The following is a 21,134-nucleotide window of genomic DNA, read 5'->3' on the forward strand; positions in this document are numbered from 1 at the left end:
GCGTAGACTGTTTTCGACATTACTCCCATGGAGGAAAGTGGGCATGGTGACTGTTGTATTCAATCCCGATGCAATTTCTGTGTTTCATCAACACTCTGATAGTCCACAGATTACAGAACGCCTCCAGATGTGCATCGGGGACTACTACTGGTCTTCCAGGGAACGATAAAAGCGTAAACTGTTTGAGATATTACACCCATGGAGGAAAGTGCGCATGGTGACTGTTGTATTCAAGCCCGATGCAACATCTGTGTTTCATCAAGACTCTGATAGTCCACAGATTACAGAATGCCTGCTGATGTGCATCGGAAACTACTACTGGTCCTTTAGGGAACGATCAAAGCGTAGACTGTTTGAGACATTACTCACATGGAGGAAAGTGCGCATGGTGGCTGTTGTATTCAATCCCGATGCAATTTCTGTGTTTCATCAACACTTTGAAGGTCCACAGATTACAGAATGCCTCCAGATGTGCATCGGAAACTACTACTGGTCTTCCAGGGAAAGATCAAAACGTACACAGTTTGAGACATTACTCCCATGGAGGAAAGTGCGCATGGTGACTGTTGTATTCCATACCGATGCAATTTCTGTTTTTCATCAACACTTTGAAGATCCACAGATTACAGAATGCCTCCAGATGTGCATCGGAAACTACTGCTGGTCTTCCAGGGAACGATCAAAGCGTTACTGTTTGAGACATTACTCCTATGGAGGAAAGTACTCATGGTGACTGTTGAATTCAACCCCGATGCAGTTTCTGTGTTTCATCAACAGTCTGATTGTCCACAGATTGCAGAATGCCTCCAGATGTGCATCGGAAACTACTACTGGTCTTCCAGGGAACGATCAAAGCCTAGACAGTTTGAGACATTACTCCCACGGAGGAATGTGCGCATGGCGACTGTTGTATTCCATACCGATGCAATTTCTGTGTTTCATCAACACTTTGAAGGTCCACAGATTACAGAATGCCTCCAGATGTGCATCGGAAACTACTACTGGTCTTCCAGGGAACGATCAAGGCGTAAACTGTTTGAGACATTACACCCATGGAGGAAAGTGCGCATGGTTACCGTTGTATTAAATCCCGATGCAATTTCTATGTTTCATCAAGACTCTGATAGTCTACAGATTACAGAATGCCTCCAGATGAGCATCGGAAACTATTACATTGACATCCAGGGAACGATCAAAGCGTAGACTGTTTGAGACATTACTCCCATGGAGGAAAGTGCGCATGGTGACAGTTGTATTCAATCCCGATGCAATTTCTGTGTTTCATCAACACTCTGATAGTCCACATATTACAGAATCCCTCCAGATGTGAATCGGAAACTACTACTGGTCTTCCAGGGAACCATCAAAGCGTAGACTGTTTGAGACATTACTCCCACGGAGTAAAGTGCGCATGGTGACAGTTGTATTGCATCCCGATGCAATTTCTGTGTTTCATCAACACTTTGAAAGTCCACAGATTACAGAATGCCTCCAGATGTGCATCGGAAACTACTACTGGTCTTCCAGGGAACGATCAAAGCGTAGACTGTTTGAGACATTACTCCTATGGAGGAAAGTACTCATGGTGACTGTTGCATTCAATCCCGATGCAGTCTCTGTGTTTCATCAACAATCTGATAGTCTACAGATTACAGTATGCCTCCAGATGAGCATCGGGTACTATTACATTGACTTCCAGGGAAAGATCGAAGAGTAGATAGTTTGAGACATTACTCCCATGGAGGAAAGTGCGCATGGTGACTGTTGTATTCAATCCCGATGCAATTTCTGTGTTTCATCAACACTCTGATAGTCCACACATTACAGAATGCCTCCAGACGTGCATCGGAAACTACTACAGGTCTTCCAGGGAACGATCAAAGCGTAGACTGTTTGAGACATTACTCACATGGAGGAAAGTGCGCATGGTGACTGTTGTATTCAAGCCCGATGCAACATCTGTGTTTCATCAAGACTCTGATAGTCCACAGATTACAGAATGCCTCCAGATGTGCATCGGAAACCTCTACTGGTCTTCCAGGGAACGATCAAAGCCTAGACTGTTTGAGACATTACTCACATGGAGGAAAGTGCGCATGGTGACTGTTGTATTCAGACCCGATGCAATTTCTGTGTTTCATCAACATTTTGATGGTCCACAGACTACAGAATGCCTCCAGATGTGCATCGGAAACTACTACTGGTCTTCCAGGGAACGATCAAAGACTAGACAGTTTGAGACATTACTCCCTCGTAGGAAAGTGCCCATGGTGACTGTTGTATTCCATCCCGATGCAATTTCTGTGTTTCATCAACACTTTGAATGTCCACAGATTACAGAATGCCTCCAGATGTCCATCGGAAACTACTACTGGTCTTCCAGGGAACGATGAAGGCGTAACCTGTTTGAGACATTACACCCATGGAGGAAAGTGCGCATGGTGACTGTTGTATTCAATCCCGATGCAATTTCTGTGTTTCATCAAGACTCTGATAGTCCACAGATTACAGAATGTCTCCAGATGTGCATCGGAAACTACTACTGGTCTTCCAGGTAACGATCAAAGCGTAGACTGGTTGAGACATTACTCACATGGAGGAAAGTGCCCATGGTGACTGTTGTATTCAATCCCGATGCAATTTCTGTGTGTCATCAACACTTTGAAGGTCCACAGATTACAGAATGCCTCCAGATGTCCATCGGAAACTACTACTGGTCTTCCAGGGTAAGATCGAAGCGTAGACAGTTTGAGACATTACTCCCATGGAGGTAAGTGCGCATGGTGACTGTTGTATTTAATCCCGATGCAAATTCTGTGTTTCATCAACACTTTGAAGGTCCACAGATTACAGATTGCATCCAGATGTGCATCGGAAACTACTACTGGTCTTCCAGGGAACGATCAAAGCGTAGACAGTTTGAGACATTACTCCCACGGACAAAAGTGTTCATGGTGACTGTTTTATTCCATCCCGATGCAATTTCTGTGTTTTATCAACACTTTGAAGGTCCACAGATTACAGAATGCCTCCAGATGTGCATCTGAAACTACTACCGGTCTTCCAGGGAACGATTAAAGCGTAAACTGTTTGAGACATTACACCCATGGAGGAAAGTGCGCATGATGACTGTGGTATTCAATCCTGATGCAATTTCTGTGTTTCATCAAGACTCTGATAGTCCACAGATTACAGAATGCCTCCAGATGTGCATCGGAAACTACTACTGGTCTTCCAGGGAACGATCAAAGCGTAGACTGTTTTCGACATTACTCCCATGGAGGAAAGTGGGCATGGTGACTGTTGTATTCAATCCCGATGCAATTTCTGTGTTTCATCAACACTCTGATAGTCCACAGATTACAGAACGCCTCCAGATGTGCATCGGGGACTACTACTGGTCTTCCAGGGAACGATAAAAGCGTAAACTGTTTGAGATATTACACCCATGGAGGAAAGTGCGCATGGTGACTGTTGTATTCAAGCCCGATGCAACATCTGTGTTTCATCAAGACTCTGATAGTCCACAGATTACAGAATGCCTGCTGATGTGCATCGGAAACTACTACTGGTCCTTTAGGGAACGATCAAAGCGTAGACTGTTTGAGACATTACTCACATGGAGGAAAGTGCGCATGGTGGCTGTTGTATTCAATCCCGATGCAATTTCTGTGTTTCATCAACACTTTGAAGGTCCACAGATTACAGAATGCCTCCAGATGTGCATCGGAAACTACTACTGGTCTTCCAGGGAAAGATCAAAACGTACACAGTTTGAGACATTACTCCCATGGAGGAAAGTGCGCATGGTGACTGTTGTATTCCATACCGATGCAATTTCTGTTTTTCATCAACACTTTGAAGATCCACAGATTACAGAATGCCTCCAGATGTGCATCGGAAACTACTGCTGGTCTTCCAGGGAACGATCAAAGCGTTACTGTTTGAGACATTACTCCTATGGAGGAAAGTACTCATGGTGACTGTTGAATTCAACCCCGATGCAGTTTCTGTGTTTCATCAACAGTCTGATTGTCCACAGATTGCAGAATGCCTCCAGATGTGCATCGGAAACTACTACTGGTCTTCCAGGGAACGATCAAAGCCTAGACAGTTTGAGACATTACTCCCACGGAGGAATGTGCGCATGGCGACTGTTGTATTCCATACCGATGCAATTTCTGTGTTTCATCAACACTTTGAAGGTCCACAGATTACAGAATGCCTCCAGATGTGCATCGGAAACTACTACTGGTCTTCCAGGGAACGATCAAGGCGTAAACTGTTTGAGACATTACACCCATGGAGGAAAGTGCGCATGGTTACCGTTGTATTAAATCCCGATGCAATTTCTATGTTTCATCAAGACTCTGATAGTCTACAGATTACAGAATGCCTCCAGATGAGCATCGGAAACTATTACATTGACATCCAGGGAACGATCAAAGCGTAGACTGTTTGAGACATTACTCCCATGGAGGAAAGTGCGCATGGTGACAGTTGTATTCAATCCCGATGCAATTTCTGTGTTTCATCAACACTCTGATAGTCCACATATTACAGAATCCCTCCAGATGTGAATCGGAAACTACTACTGGTCTTCCAGGGAACCATCAAAGCGTAGACTGTTTGAGACATTACTCCCACGGAGTAAAGTGCGCATGGTGACAGTTGTATTGCATCCCGATGCAATTTCTGTGTTTCATCAACACTTTGAAAGTCCACAGATTACAGAATGCCTCCAGATGTGCATCGGAAACTACTACTGGTCTTCCAGGGAACGATCAAAGCGTAGACTGTTTGAGACATTACTCCTATGGAGGAAAGTACTCATGGTGACTGTTGCATTCAATCCCGATGCAGTCTCTGTGTTTCATCAACAATCTGATAGTCTACAGATTACAGTATGCCTCCAGATGAGCATCGGGTACTATTACATTGACTTCCAGGGAAAGATCGAAGAGTAGATAGTTTGAGACATTACTCCCATGGAGGAAAGTGCGCATGGTGACTGTTGTATTCAATCCCGATGCAATTTCTGTGTTTCATCAACACTCTGATAGTCCACACATTACAGAATGCCTCCAGACGTGCATCGGAAACTACTACAGGTCTTCCAGGGAACGATCAAAGCGTAGACTGTTTGAGACATTACTCACATGGAGGAAAGTGCGCATGGTGGCTGTTGTATTCAATCCCGATGCAATTTCTGTGTTTCATCAACACTTTGAAGGTCCACAGATTACAGAATGCCTCCAGATGTGCATCGGAAACTACTACTGGTCTTCCAGGGAAAGATCAAAACGTACACAGTTTGAGACATTACTCCCATGGAGGAAAGTGCGCATGGTGACTGTTGTATTCCATACCGATGCAATTTCTGTGTTCCATCAACACTTTGAAGATCCACAGATTACAGAATGCCTCCAGATGTGCATCGGAAACTACTGCTGGTCTTCCAGGGAACGATCAAAGCGTTACTGTTTGAGACATTACTCCTATGGAGGAAAGTACTCATGGTGACTGTTGAATTCAACCCCGATGCAGTTTCTGTGTTTCATCAACAGTCTGATTGTCCACAGATTGCAGAATGCCTCCAGATGTGCATCGGAAACTACTACTGGTCTTCCAGGGAACGATCAAAGCCTAGACAGTTTGAGACATTACTCCCACGGAGGAATGTGCGCATGGCGACTGTTGTATTCCATACCGATGCAATTTCTGTGTTTCATCAACACTTTGAAGATCCACAGATTACAGAATGCCTCCAGATGTGCATCGGGAACTACTACTGGTCTTCCAGGGAACGATCAAGGCGTAAACTGTTTGAGACATTACACCCATGGAGGAAAGTGCGCATGGTTACCGTTGTATTAAATCCCGATGCAATTTCTATGTTTCATCAAGACTATGATAGTCTACAGATTACAGAATGCCTCCAGATGAGCATCGGAAACTATTACATTGACATCCAGGGAACGATCAAAGCGTAGACTGTTTGAGACATTACTCCCATGGAGGAAAGTGCGCATGGTGACAGTTGTATTCAATCCCGATGCAATTTCTGTGTTTCATCAACACTCTAATAGTCCACAGATTACAGAATCCCTCCAGATGTGAATCGGAAACTACTACTGGTCTTCCAGGGAACCATCAAAGCGTAGACTGTTTGAGACATTACTCCCACGGAGTAAAGTGCGCATGGTGACAGTTGTATTGCATCCCGATGCAATTTCTGTGTTTCATCAACACTTTGAAAGTCCACAGATTACAGAATGCCTCCAGATGTGCATCGGAAACTACTACTGGTCTTCCAGGGAACGATCAAAGCGTAGACTGTTTGAGACATTACTCCTATGGAGGAAAGTACTCATGGTGACTGTTGCATTCAATCCCGATGCAGTCTCTGTGTTTCATCAACAATCTGATAGTCTACAGATTACAGAATGCCTCCAGATGAGCATCGGGAACTATTACATTGACTTCCAGGGAACGATCAAAGCGTAGACTGTTTGAGACATTACTCCCATGGAGGAAAGTGCGCATGGTGACAGTTGTATTCAATCCCGATGCAATTTCTGTGTTTCATCAACACTCTGATAGTCCACAGATTACAGAATCCCTCCAGATGTGAATCGGAAACTACTACTGGTCTTCCAGTGAACCATCAAAGCGAAAATTGTTTGATACATTACTCCCACGGAGGAAAGTGCGCGTGGTGACAGTTGTATTGCATCCCGATGCAATTTCTGTGTTTCATCAACACTTTGAAAGTCCACAGATTACAGAATGCCTCAGATGTGCATCGGAAACTACTACTGGTCTTCCAGGGAACGATCAAAGCGTAGACTGTTTGAGACATTACCCTTATGGAGGAAAGTGCGCACGGTGATTGTTGTATTCAAGCCCAATGCAATTTCTGTGTTTCATCAAGACTCTGATAGTCCACAGATTACAGTATGCCTCCAGATGTGCATCGGAAACTACTACTGGTCTTCCAGGGAACGATCAAAGCGTAGACTGTTTGAGACATTACTCCTATGGAGGAAAGTGCGCACGGTGACTGTTGTATTCAAGCCCAATGCAATTTCTGTGCTTCATCAAGACTCTGATAGTCCACAGATTACAGTATGCCTCCAGATGTGCATCGGAAACTACTACTGGTCTTCCAGGGAACGATCAAAGCGTAGACTGTTTGAGACATTACTCACATGGGGGAAAGTGCGCATGGTGACTGTTGTATTCAATCACGAGGCAATCTCTCTGTTTCATCAACACTCTGATAGTCCACAGATTACAGAACGCCTCCCGATGTGCATTGGGAACTACAACTCGTCTTCAAGGGAACGATCAAAGCGTAGACTGTTTGAGACACTACTCCCATGGAGGTAAGTGCGCATGGTGACTGTTGTATTCAATTACGATGCAATATCTGTGTTTCATCTACACTCTGATAGTCCACAGATTACAGAATGGCTCCAGATGTGAATCGCCAACTACTACTGGTCTACCAGGGAACGATCAAAGCGTAGACTGTTTGAGACATTACTCCCATGGAGGAAAGTGCGCTTGGTGACTGTTGCATTCAGTCCCGATGCAATTTCTGTGTTTCATCAACACTCTGATAGTCCACAGATTACAGAATGCCTCCAGATGTTTATCGGAAACTACTACTGGTCTTCCAGGGAACGATCAAAGCGTAGACTGATTGTGACATTACTCACATGGGGGAAAGTGCGCATGGTGACTGTTGTATTCAATCACGAGGCAATCTCTCTGTTTCATCAACACTCTGATAGTCCACAGATTACAGAACGCCTCCCGATGTGCATTGGGAACTACAACTGGTCTTCCAGGGAACGATCAAAGCGTAGACTGTTTGAGACATTACTCCCATGGAGGTAAGTGCGCATGGTGACTGTTGTATTCAATCCCGATGCAATTTCTGTGTTTCATCAACACTCTGATAGTCCACAGATCACAGAATGACTCCAGATGTGAATCGGAAACTACTACTGGTCTACCAGGGAACGATCAAAGCGTAGACTGTTTGAGACATTACTCCCACTGAGGAAAGTGCGCTTAATGACTGTTGTATTCAGTCCCGATGCAATTTCTGTGTTTCATCAACACTCAGATAGTCCACACATTACAGAAAGCCTCCAGACGTGCATCGAAAACTACTACTGGTCTTCCAGGGAACGATCAAAGACTAGACAGTTTGAGAGATTACTCCCTCGTAGGAAAGTGCCCATGGTGAGTGTTGTATTCCATCCCGATGCAATTTCTGTGTTTCATCAACACTTTGAAGGTCCACAGATTACAGAATGCCTCCAGATGTGCATCGGAAACTACTACTGGTCTTCCAGGGAACGATCAAATCGTAGACTGTTTGAGACATTTCTCCTATGGAGGAAAGTACTCATGGTGACTGTTGTATTCAATCCCGATGCAGTCTCTGTGTTTCATCAACAATCTGATAGTCTACAGATTACAGTATGCCTCCAGATGAGCATCGGGTACTATTACATTGACTTCCAGGGAACGATCAAAGCGTAGACTGTTTGAGACATTACTCCCATGGAGGAAAGTGCGCATGGTGACAGTTGTATTCAATCCCGATGCAATTTCTGTGTTTCATCAACACTCTGATAGTCCACAGATTACAGAATCCCTCCAGATGTGAATCGGAAACTACTACTGGTCTTCCAGTGAACCATCAAAGCGAAAATTGTTTGATACATTACTCCCACGGAGGAAAGTGCGCGTGGTGACAGTTGTATTGCATCCCGATGCAATTTCTGTGTTTCATCAACACTTTGAAAGTCCACAGATTACAGAATGCCTCAGATGTGCATCGGAAACTACTACTGGTCTTCCAGGGAACGATCAAAGCGTAGACTGTTTGAGACATTACCCTTATGGAGGAAAGTGCGCACGGTGATTGTTGTATTCAAGCCCAATGCAATTTCTGTGTTTCATCAAGACTCTGATAGTCCACAGATTACAGTATGCCTCCAGATGTGCATCGGAAACTACTACTGGTCTTCCAGGGAACGATCAAAGCGTAGACTGTTTGAGACATTACTCCTATGGAGGAAAGTGCGCACGGTGACTGTTGTATTCAAGCCCAATGCAATTTCTGTGCTTCATCAAGACTCTGATAGTCCACAGATTACAGTATGCCTCCAGATGTGCATCGGAAACTACTACTGGTCTTCCAGGGAACGATCAAAGCGTAGACTGTTTGAGACATTACTCACATGGGGGAAAGTGCGCATGGTGACTGTTGTATTCAATCACGAGGCAATCTCTCTGTTTCATCAACACTCTGATAGTCCACAGATTACAGAACGCCTCCCGATGTGCATTGGGAACTACAACTCGTCTTCAAGGGAACGATCAAAGCGTAGACTGTTTGAGACACTACTCCCATGGAGGTAAGTGCGCATGGTGACTGTTGTATTCAATTACGATGCAATATCTGTGTTTCATCTACACTCTGATAGTCCACAGATTACAGAATGGCTCCAGATGTGAATCGCCAACTACTACTGGTCTACCAGGGAACGATCAAAGCGTAGACTGTTTGAGACATTACTCCCATGGAGGAAAGTGCGCTTGGTGACTGTTGCATTCAGTCCCGATGCAATTTCTGTGTTTCATCAACACTCTGATAGTCCACAGATTACAGAATGCCTCCAGATGTTTATCGGAAACTACTACTGGTCTTCCAGGGAACGATCAAAGCGTAGACTGATTGTGACATTACTCACATGGGGGAAAGTGCGCATGGTGACTGTTGTATTCAATCACGAGGCAATCTCTCTGTTTCATCAACACTCTGATAGTCCACAGATTACAGAACGCCTCCCGATGTGCATTGGGAACTACAACTGGTCTTCCAGGGAACGATCAAAGCGTAGACTGTTTGAGACATTACTCCCATGGAGGTAAGTGCGCATGGTGACTGTTGTATTCAATCCCGATGCAATTTCTGTGTTTCATCAACACTCTGATAGTCCACAGATCACAGAATGACTCCAGATGTGAATCGGAAACTACTACTGGTCTACCAGGGAACGATCAAAGCGTAGACTGTTTGAGACATTACTCCCACTGAGGAAAGTGCGCTTAATGACTGTTGTATTCAGTCCCGATGCAATTTCTGTGTTTCATCAACACTCAGATAGTCCACACATTACAGAAAGCCTCCAGACGTGCATCGAAAACTACTACTGGTCTTCCAGGGAACGATCAAAGACTAGACAGTTTGAGAGATTACTCCCTCGTAGGAAAGTGCCCATGGTGAGTGTTGTATTCCATCCCGATGCAATTTCTGTGTTTCATCAACACTTTGAAGGTCCACAGATTACAGAATGCCTCCAGATGTGCATCGGAAACTACTACTGGTCTTCCAGGGAACGATCAAATCGTAGACTGTTTGAGACATTTCTCCTATGGAGGAAAGTACTCATGGTGACTGTTGTATTCAATCCCGATGCAGTCTCTGTGTTTCATCAACAATCTGATAGTCTACAGATTACAGTATGCCTCCAGATGAGCATCGGGTACTATTACATTGACTTCCAGGGAACGATCAAAGCGTAGACTGTTTGAGACATTACTCCCATGGAGGAAAGTGCGCATGGTGACAGTTGTATTCAATCCCGATGCAATTTCAGTGTTTCATCAACACTCTGATAGTCCACAGATTACAGAATCCCTCCAGATGTGAATCGGAAACTACTACTGGTCTTCCAGTGAACCATCAAAGCGAAAATTGTTTGATACATTACTCCCACGGAGGAAAGTGCGCGTGGTGACAGTTGTATTGCATCCCGATGCAATTTCAGTGTTTCATCAACACTTTGAAAGTCCACAGATTACAGAATGCCTCCAGATGTGCATCGGAAACTACTACTGGTCTTCCAGGGAACGATCAAAGCGTAGACTGTTTGAGACATTACTCCTATGGAGGAAAGTGCGCACGGTGACTGTTGTATTCAAGCCCAATGCAATTTCTGTGTTTCATCAAGACTCTGATAGTCCACAGATTACAGTATGCCTCCAGATGTGCATCGGAAACTAATACTGGTCTTCCAGGGAACGATCAAAGCGTAGACTGTTTGAGACATTACTCCCATGGAGGAAAGTGCGAATGGTGACTGTTGTATTCAATCCCGATGCAATATCTGTGTGTCATCAACACTTTGAAGGTCCACAGATTAGGGAATGCCTCCAGATGTCCATCGGAAACTACTACTGGTCTTCCAGGGTAAGATCGAAGCGTAGACAGTTTGAGACATTACTCCCATGGAGGTAAGTGCGCATGGTGACTGTTGTATTTAATCCCGATGCAAATTCTGTGTTTCATCAACACTTTGAAGGTCCACAGATTACAGAATCCCTCCAGATGTGAATCGGAAACTACTACTGGTCTTCCAGGGAACGATCAAAGCGTAAACTGTTTGAGACATTACACCCATGGAGGAAAGTGCGCATGGTGACTGTTGTATTCAATTACGATGCAATTTCTGTGTTTCATCAACACTCTGATAGTCCACAGATTACAGAATGACTCCAGATGTGAATCGGAAACTACTACTGGTCTACCAGGGAACGATCAAAGCGTTGACAGTTTGAGACATTACTCCCGTGGAGGAAAGTGCGCATGGTGACTGTTTTATTCCATCCAAATGCAATTTCTGTGTTTATCAACACTTTGAAGGTCCACAGATTACAGAATGCCTCCAGATGTGCATCGGAAACTACTACTGGTCTTCCAGGGAAAGATCAAAGCGTAGACTGTATGAGACAATACTCGCATGGAGGTAAGTGCGCATGGTGACTGTTGTATTCAATCCCGATGCAATTTCTGTGTTTCATCAACACACTGATAGTCCACAGATTACAGAATGACTCCAGATGTGAATCGGAAACTACTACTGGTCTACCAGCGAACGATCAAAACGTAGACTGTTTGAGACATTACTCCCATGGAGGAAAGTGCGCTTGGTGACTGTTGTATTCAGTCCCGATGCAATTTCTGTGTTTAATCAACACTCAGATAGTCCACAGATTACAGAATGCCTCCAGATGTGCATCGGAAACTACTACTGGTCTTCCAGGGAACGATCAAAGCGTAGACTGTTTGCGACATTACTCCCATGGAGTAAAGTGCGCATGGTGACTGTTGTATTCAATCCCGATGAAATTTCTGTGTTTCATCAACACTCTGATAGTCCACAGATTACAGAATGCCTCCAGATGTGCTTCGGAGACTACTACTGGTCTTCCAGGGAACGATAAAAGCGTAAACTGTTTGAGACATTACACCCATGGAGGAAAGTGCGCATGGTGACTGTTGTATTCAAGCCCGATGCAATATCTGTGTTTCATCAAGACTCTGATAGTCCACAGATTACAGAATGCCTCCAGATGTGCATCGGAAACTACTACTGGTCTTCCAGGGAACGATCAAAGCGTAGACTGTTTGAGACATTACACACATGGAGGAAAGTGCACATGGTGACTGTTGCATTCCATTCCGATGCAATTTCTGTGTGTCATGAACACTTTGAAGGTCCACAGATTACAGAATGCCTCTAGATATACATCGGAAACTACAACTGGTCTTCCAGGGAAAGATCGAAAAGTAGATAGTTGGGACATTACTCCCATGGAGGAAAGTGCGCATGGTGACTGTTGTATTCAATCCCGATGGAATTGCTGTGTTTCATCAACACTCTGATAGTCCACACATTACAGAATGCCTCCAGACGTGCATCGGAAACTTATACTGGTCTTCCAGGGAACGATCAAAGCGTAGACTGTTTGAGACATTACCCCTATGGAGGAAAGTGCGCACGGTGACTGTTGTATTCAAGCCCAATGCAATTTCTGTGTTTCATCAAGACTCTGATAGTCCACAGATTACAGTATGCCTCCAGATGTGCATCGGAAACTACTACTGGTCTTCTAGGGAACGATCAAAGCGTAGACTGTTTGAGACATTACTCCTATGGAGGAAAGTGCGCACGGTGACTGTTGTATTCAATTACGATGCAATTTCTGTATTTCATCTACACTCAGATAGTCCACAGATTACAGAATGGCTCCAGATGTGAATCGGTAACTACTACTGGTGTACCAGGGAACGATCAAAGCGTAGACTGTTTGAGACATTACTCCCATGGAGGAAAGTGCGCTTGGTGACTGTTGTATTCAGTCCCGATGCAATTTCTGTGTTTCATCAACACTCTGATAGTCCACAGATTACAGAATGCCTCCAGATGTGCATCGGAAACTACTACTGGTCTTCCAGGGAACGATCAAAGCGTAGACTGTTTGAGACATTACTCCCATGGAGGTAAGTGCGCATGGTGACTGTTGTATTCAATCCCGATGCAATTTCTGTGTTTCATAAACACTCTGATAGTCCACAGATCACAGAATGACTCCAGATGTGAATCGGAAACTACTACTGGTCTACCAGGGAACGATCAAAGCGTAGACTGTTTGAGACTTTACTCCCACTGAGGAAAGTGCGTTTAATGACTGTTGTATTCAGTCCCGATGCAATTTCTGTGTTTCATCAACACTCAGATAGTCCACACATTACAGAATGCCTCCAGACGTGCATCGGAAACTACTACTGGTCTTCCAGGGAACGATCAAAGACTAGAATGTTTGAGACATTACTCCCTCGTAGGAAAGTGCCCATGGTGACTGTTGTATTCCATCCCGATGCAATTTCTGTGTTTCATCAACACTTTGAAGGTCCACAGATTACAGAATGCCTCCAGATGTGCATCGGAAACTACTACTGGTCTTCCAGGGAACGATGAAGGCGTAACCTGTTTGAGACATTACACCCATGGTGGAAAGTGCGCATGGTGACTTTTGTATTCAATCCCGATGCAATTTCTGTGTTTCATCAAGACTCTGATAGTCCACAGATTACAGAATGTCTCCAGATGTGCATCGGAAACTACTACTGGTCTTCCAGGGAACGATCAAAGCGAAGACTAGTTGAGACATTACTCACATGGAGGAAAGTGCCCATGGTGACTGTTGTATTCAATCCCGATGCAATTTCTGTGTGCCATAAACACTTTGAAGGTCCACAGATTACAGAATGCCTCCAGATGTCCATCGGAAACTACTACTGGTCTTCCAGGGTAAGATCGAAGCGTAGACAGTTTGAGACATTACTCCCATGGAGGTAAGTGCGCATGGTGACTGTTGTATTTAATCCCGATGCAAATTCTATGTTTCATCAACACTTTGAAGGTCCACAGATTACAGATTGCACCCAGATGTGCATCGGAAACTACTACTGGTCTTCCAGGGAACGATCAAAGCGTAGACAGTTTGAGACATTACTCCCACGGACAAAAGTGCGCATGGTGACAGTTTTATTCCATCCCGATGCAATTTCTGTGTTTTATCAACACTTTGAAGGTCCACAGATTACAGAATGCCTCCAGATGTGCATCTGAAACTACTACCGGTCTTCCAGGGAACGATCAAAGCGTAAACTGTTTGAGGCATTACACCCATGGAGGAAAGTGCGCATGATGACTGTTGTATTCAATCCTGATGCAATTTCTGTGTTTCATCAAGACTCTGATAGTCCACAGATTACAGAATGCCTCCAGATGTGCATCGGAAACTACTACTGGTCTTCCAGGGAACGATCAAAGCGTAGACTGTTTGAGACATTACTCACATGGAGGAAAGTGCACATGGTGACTGTTGTATTCCATTCCGATGCAATTTCTGTGTGTCATGAACACTTTGAAGGTCCACAGATTACAGAATGCCTCTAGATATACATCGGAAACTACAACTGGTCTTCCAGGGAAAGATCGAAGAGTGGATAGTTTGAGACATTACTCCCATGGAGGAAAGTGCGCATGGTGACTGTTGTATTCAATCCCGATGCAATTTCTGTGTTTCATCAACACTCTGATAGTCCACACATTACAGAATGCCTCCAGACGTGCATCGGAAACTACTACTGGTCTTCCAGGGAACGATCAAAGCGTAGACTGTTTGAGACATTACTCACACGGAGGAAAGTGCGCATGGTGGCTGTTGTATTCAATCCCGATGCAATTTCTGTGTTTCATCAACACTTTGAAGGTCCACAGATTACAGAATGCCTCCAGATGTGCATCGGAAACTACTACTGGTCTTCCAATGAAAGATCAAAACGTAGACAGTTTGAGACAATACTCCCATGGAGGAAACTGCGCATGGTGACTGTTGTATTCCATACCGATGCAATTTCTGTGTTTCATCAACACTTTGAGGATCCACAGATTACAGAATGCCTCCAGACGTGCATCGGAAACTACTGCTGGTCTTCCAGGGATCGATCAAAGCGTAGACTGTTTGAGACATTACTCCTATGGAGGAAAGTACTTATGGTGACTGTTGTATTCAACCCCGATGCAGTTTCTGTGTTTCATCAACAGTCTGATTGTCCACAGATTACAGAATGCCTCCAGATGTGCATCGGAAACTACTACTGGTCTTCCAGGGAACGATCAAAGAATAGACCGTTTGAGACTTTACTCCCACGGAGGTAAGTGCGCATGGCGACTCTTGTATTCCATACCGATGCAATTTGTGTGTTTCATCAACACTTTGAAGATCCACAGACTACAGAATGAATCCAGATGTGCATCGGAAACTACTACTGGTCTTCCAGGGAACGATCAAAGCGTAGACTGTTTGAGACATTACTCACATGGAGGAAAGTGCACATGGTGACTGAAGTATTCAATCCCGATGCAATTTTTGTGTGTCATCAACACTTTGAAGGTCCACAGATTAGGAATGCCTCCAGATGTCCATCGGAAACTACTACTGGTCTTCCAGGGAACGATCAAAGCTTAGACAGTTTGAGAAATTACTCCCATGGAGGAAAGTGCGCATGTTGACTGTTGTATTCCATACCGATGCAATTTCTGTGTTTCATCAACACTTTGAAGATCCACAGATTACAGAATGCCTCCGGATGTGCATCGGAAACTACTACAGGTCTTCCAGGGAACGATCAAAGCGTAGACTGTATGAGACATTTCTCCTATGGAGGAAAGTACTCATGGTGACTGTTGTATTCAATCCCGATGCAGTCTCTGTGTTTCATCAACAATCTGATAGTCTACAGATTACAGAATGCCTCCAGATGAGCATCGGAAACTATTACATTGACTTCCAGGGAACGATCAAAGCGTAGACTGTTTGAGACATTACTCCCATGGAGGAAAGTGCTTATGGTGACAGTTGTATTCAATCCCGATGCAATTTCTGTGTTTCATCAACACTCTGATAGTCCACAGATTACAGAATTCCTCCAGATGTGAATCGGAAACTACTACTGGTCTTCCAGGGAACCATCAAAGCGTAGACTGTTTGACACATTACTCCCACGGAGGAAAGTGCGCATGGTGACAGTTGTATTGCATCCCGATGCAATTTCTGTGTTTCATCAACACTTTGAAAATCCACAGATTTCAGAATGCCTCCAGATGTGCATCGGAAACTACTACTGGTCTTCCATTGAACGATCAAAGCGTAGACTGTTTGAGACATTACTACTATAGATTAAAGTGCGCACGGCGACTGTTGTATTCATACCCAATGCAATTTCTGTGTTTCATCAAGTCTCTGATAGTCCACAGATTACAGTATGCCTCCAGATGTGCATCGGAAACTACTACTGGTCTTCCAGGGAACGATCAAAGCGTAGACTGTTTGAGACATTACTCCCATGGAGGAAAGTGCGAATGGTGACTGTTGTATTCAATCCCGATGCAATTTCTGTGTGTCATCAACACTTTGAAGGTCCACAGATTAGGGAATGCCTCCAGATGTCCATCGGAAACTACTACTGGTCTTCCAGGGTAAGATCGAAGCGTAGACAGTTTGAGACATTACTCCCATGGAGGTAAGTGCGCATGGTGACTGTTGTATTTAATCCCGATGCAAATTCTGTGTTTCATCAACACTTTGATGGTCCACAGATTACAGATTGCCTCCATATGTGCATCGGAAACTACTACTGGTCTTCCAGGGAACGATCAAAGCGTAGACAGTTTGAGACATTACTCCCACGGAGGAAAGTGCGCATGGTGACTGTTGTATTCCATCCCGATGCAATTTCTGTGTTTCATCAACACTTTGAAGGTCCACAGATTACAGAATGCCTCCAGATGTGCATCGGAAACTACTACTGGTCTTCCAGGGAACGATCAAAGCGTAAACTGTTTGAGACATTACACCCATGGAGGAAAGTGCGCATGGTGACTGTTGTATTCAATTACGATGCAATTTCTGTGTTTCATCAACACTCTGATAGTCCACAGATTACAGAATGACTCCAGATGTGAATCGGAAACTACTACTGGTCTACCAGGGAACGATCAAAGCGTTGACAGTTTGAGACATTACTCCCGTGGAGGAAAGTGCGCATAGTGACTGTTGTATTCCATCCCGATGCAATTTCTGTGTTTATCAACACTTTGAAGGTCCACAGATTACAGAATGCCTCCAGATGTGCATCGGAAACTACTACTGGTCTTCCAGGGAACGATCAAAGCGTAGACTGTATGAGACAATACTCCCATGGAGGTAAGTGCGCATGGTGACTGTTGTATTCAATCCCGATGCAATTTCTGTGTTTCATCAACACACTGATAGTCCACAGATTACAGAATGACTCCAGATGTGAATCGGAAACTACTACTGGTCTACCAGCGAACGATCAAAGCGTAGACTGTTTGAGACATTACTCCCATGGAGGAAAGTGCGCTTGGTGACTGTTGTATTCAGTCCCGATGCAATTTCTGTGTTTAATCACACTCAGATAGTCCACAGATTACAGAATGCCTAAAGATGTGCATCGGAAACTACTACTGGTCTTCCAGGGAACGATCAAAGCGTAGACTGTTTGCGACATTACTCCCATGGAGGAAAGTGCGCATGGTGACTGTTGTATTCAATCCCGATGCAATTTCTGTGTTTCATCAACACACTGATAGTCCACAGATTACAGAATGCCTCCAGATGTGCATCGGAAACTACTACTGGTCTTCCAGGGAACGATCAAAGCGTAGACTGTTTGAGACATTACTCACATGGGGGAAAGTGCGCATGGTGACTGTTGTATTCAATCACGAGGCAATCTATCTGTTTCATCAACACTCCGATAGTCCACAGATTACAGAACGCCTCCCGATGTGCATTGGGAACTACAACTGGTCTTCCAGGGAACGATCAAAGCGTAGACTGTTTGAGACATTACTCCCATGGAGGTAAGTGCGCATGGTGACTGTTGTATTCAATCCCGATGCAATTTCTGTGTTTCATAAACACTCTGATAGTCCACAGATCACAGAATGACTCCAGATGTGAATCGGAAACTACTACTGGTCTACCAGGGAACGATCAAAGCGTAGACTGTTTGAGACTTTACTCCCACTGAGGAAAGTGCGCTTAATGACTGTTGTATTCAGTCCCGATGCAATTTCTGTGTTTCATCAACACTCAGATAGTCCACACATTACAGAATGCCTCCAGACGTGCATCGGAAACTACTACTGGTCTTCCAGGGAACGATCAAAGACTAGAATGTTTGAGACATTACTCCCTCGTAGGAAAGTGCCCATGGTGACTGTTGTATTCCATCCCGATGCAATTTCTGTGTTTCATCAACACTTTGAAGGTCCACAGATTACAGAATGCCTCCAGATGTGCATCGGAAACTACTACTGGTCTTCCAGGGAACGATGAAGGCGTAACCTGTTTGAGACATTACCCCCATGGAGGAAAGTGCGCATGGTGACTGTTGTATTCAAGCCCGATGCAACATCTGTGTTTCATCAAGACTCTGATAGTCCACAGATTACAGAATGCTTCCAGATGTGCATCGGAAACCACTACTGGTCTTCCAGGGAACGATGAAAGCCTAGACTGTTTGAGACATTACTCACATGGGGGAAAGTGCGCATGGTGACTGTTGTATTCAGTCCCGATGCAATTTCTGTGTTTCATCAACACTTTGATGGTCCACAGACTACAGAATGCCAACAGATGTGCATCGGAAACTACTACTGGTCTTCCAGGGAACGATCAAGGACTAGACGGTTTGAGACATTACTCCCCCGTAGGAAAGTGCCCATGGTGACTGTTGTATTCCATCCCGATGCAATTTCTGTGTTTCATCAACACTTTGAAGGTCCACAGATTACAGAATGCCTCCAGATGTGCATCGGAAACTACTACTGGTCTTCCAGGGAACGATGAAGGCGTAACCTGTTTGAGACATTACACCCATGGTGGAAAGTGCGCATGGTGACTGTTGTATTCAATCCCGATGCAATTTCTGTGTTTCATCAAGACTCTGATAGTCCACAGATTACAGAATGTCTCCAGATGTGCATCGGAAACTACTACGGGTCTTCCAGGGAACGATCAAAGCGAAGACTGGTTGAGACATTACTCACATGGAGGAAAGTGCCCATGTTAAGTGTTGTATTCAATCCCGATGCAATTTCTGTGTGTCATCAACACTCTGAAGGTCCACAGATTACAGAATGCCTCCTGATGTCCATCGGAAACTACTACTGGTCTTCCAGGGTAAGATCGAAGCGTAGACAGTTTGAGACATTACTCCCATGGAGGTAAGTGCGCATGGTGACTGTTGTATTTAATTCCGATGCAAATTCTGTGTTTCATCAACACTTTGAAGGTCCACAGATTACAGATTGCACCCAGATGTGCATCGGAAACTACTACTGGTCTTCCAGGGAACGATCAAAGCGTAGACAGTTTGAGACATTACTCCCACGGACAAAAGTGCGCATGGTGACTGTTTTATTCCATCCCGATGCAATTTCTGTGTTTTATCAACACTTTGAAGGTCCACAGATTACAGAATGCCTCCAGATGTGCATCTGAAACTACTACCGGTCTTCCAGGGAACGATCAAAGCGTAAACTGTTTGAGGCATTACACCCATGGAGGAAAGTGCGCATGATGACTGTTGTATTCAATCCTGATGCAATTTCTGTGTTTCATCAAGACTCTGATAGTCCACAGATTACAGAATGCCTCCAGATGTGCATCGGAAAATACTACTGGTCTTCCAGGGAACGATCAAAGCGTAGACTGTTTGAGACATTACTCACATGGAGGAAAGTGCACATGGTGACTGTTGTATTCCATTCCGATGTAATTTCTGTGTGTCATCAACACTTTGAAGGTCCACAGATTACAGAATGCCTCTAGATATACATCGGAAACTACAACTGGTCTTCCAGGGAAAGATCGAAGAGTAGATAGTTTGAGACATTACTCCCATGGAGGAAAGTGCGAATGGTGACTGTTGTATTCAATCCCGATGCAATTTATGTGTTTCATCAACACTCTGATAGTCCACACATTACAGAATGCCTCCAGACGTGCATCGGAAACTACTACTGGTCTTCCAGGGAACGATCAAAGCGTAGACTGTTTGAGACATTACTCACACGGAGGAAAGTGCGCATGGTGGCTGTTGTATTCAATCCCGATGCAATTTCTGTGTTTCATCAACACTTTGAAGGTCCACAGATTACAGAATGCCTCCAGATGTGCATCGGAAACTACTACTGGTCTTCCAATGAAAGATCAAAACGTAGACAGTTTGTGACATTACTCCCATGGAGGAAACTGCGCATGGTGACTGTTGTATTCCATACCGATGCAATTTCTGTGTTTCATCAACACTTTGAAGATCCACAGATTACAGAATGCCTCCAGACGTGCATCGGAAACTACTACTGGTCTTCCAGGGAACGATCAAAGCGTAGACTGTTTGAGACATTACTCACACGGAGGAAAGTGCGCATGGTGGCTGTTGTATTCAATCCCGATGCAATTTCTGTGTTTCATCAACACTTTGAAGATCCACAGATTACAGAATGCCTCCGGATGTGCGTCGGAAACTACTACTGGTCTTCCAGGGACCGATGAAGGCGTAACCTGTTTGAGACATTACACCCATGGAGGAAAGTGCGCATGGTGACTGTTGTATTCAATCCCGATGCAATTTCTGTGTTTCATCAAGACTCTGATAG

The sequence above is a fragment of the Schistocerca gregaria genome, chromosome 10 (assembly GCF_023897955.1).
Source record: "Schistocerca gregaria isolate iqSchGreg1 chromosome 10, iqSchGreg1.2, whole genome shotgun sequence".
Lineage (NCBI taxonomy): Eukaryota > Metazoa > Arthropoda > Insecta > Orthoptera > Acrididae > Schistocerca > Schistocerca gregaria.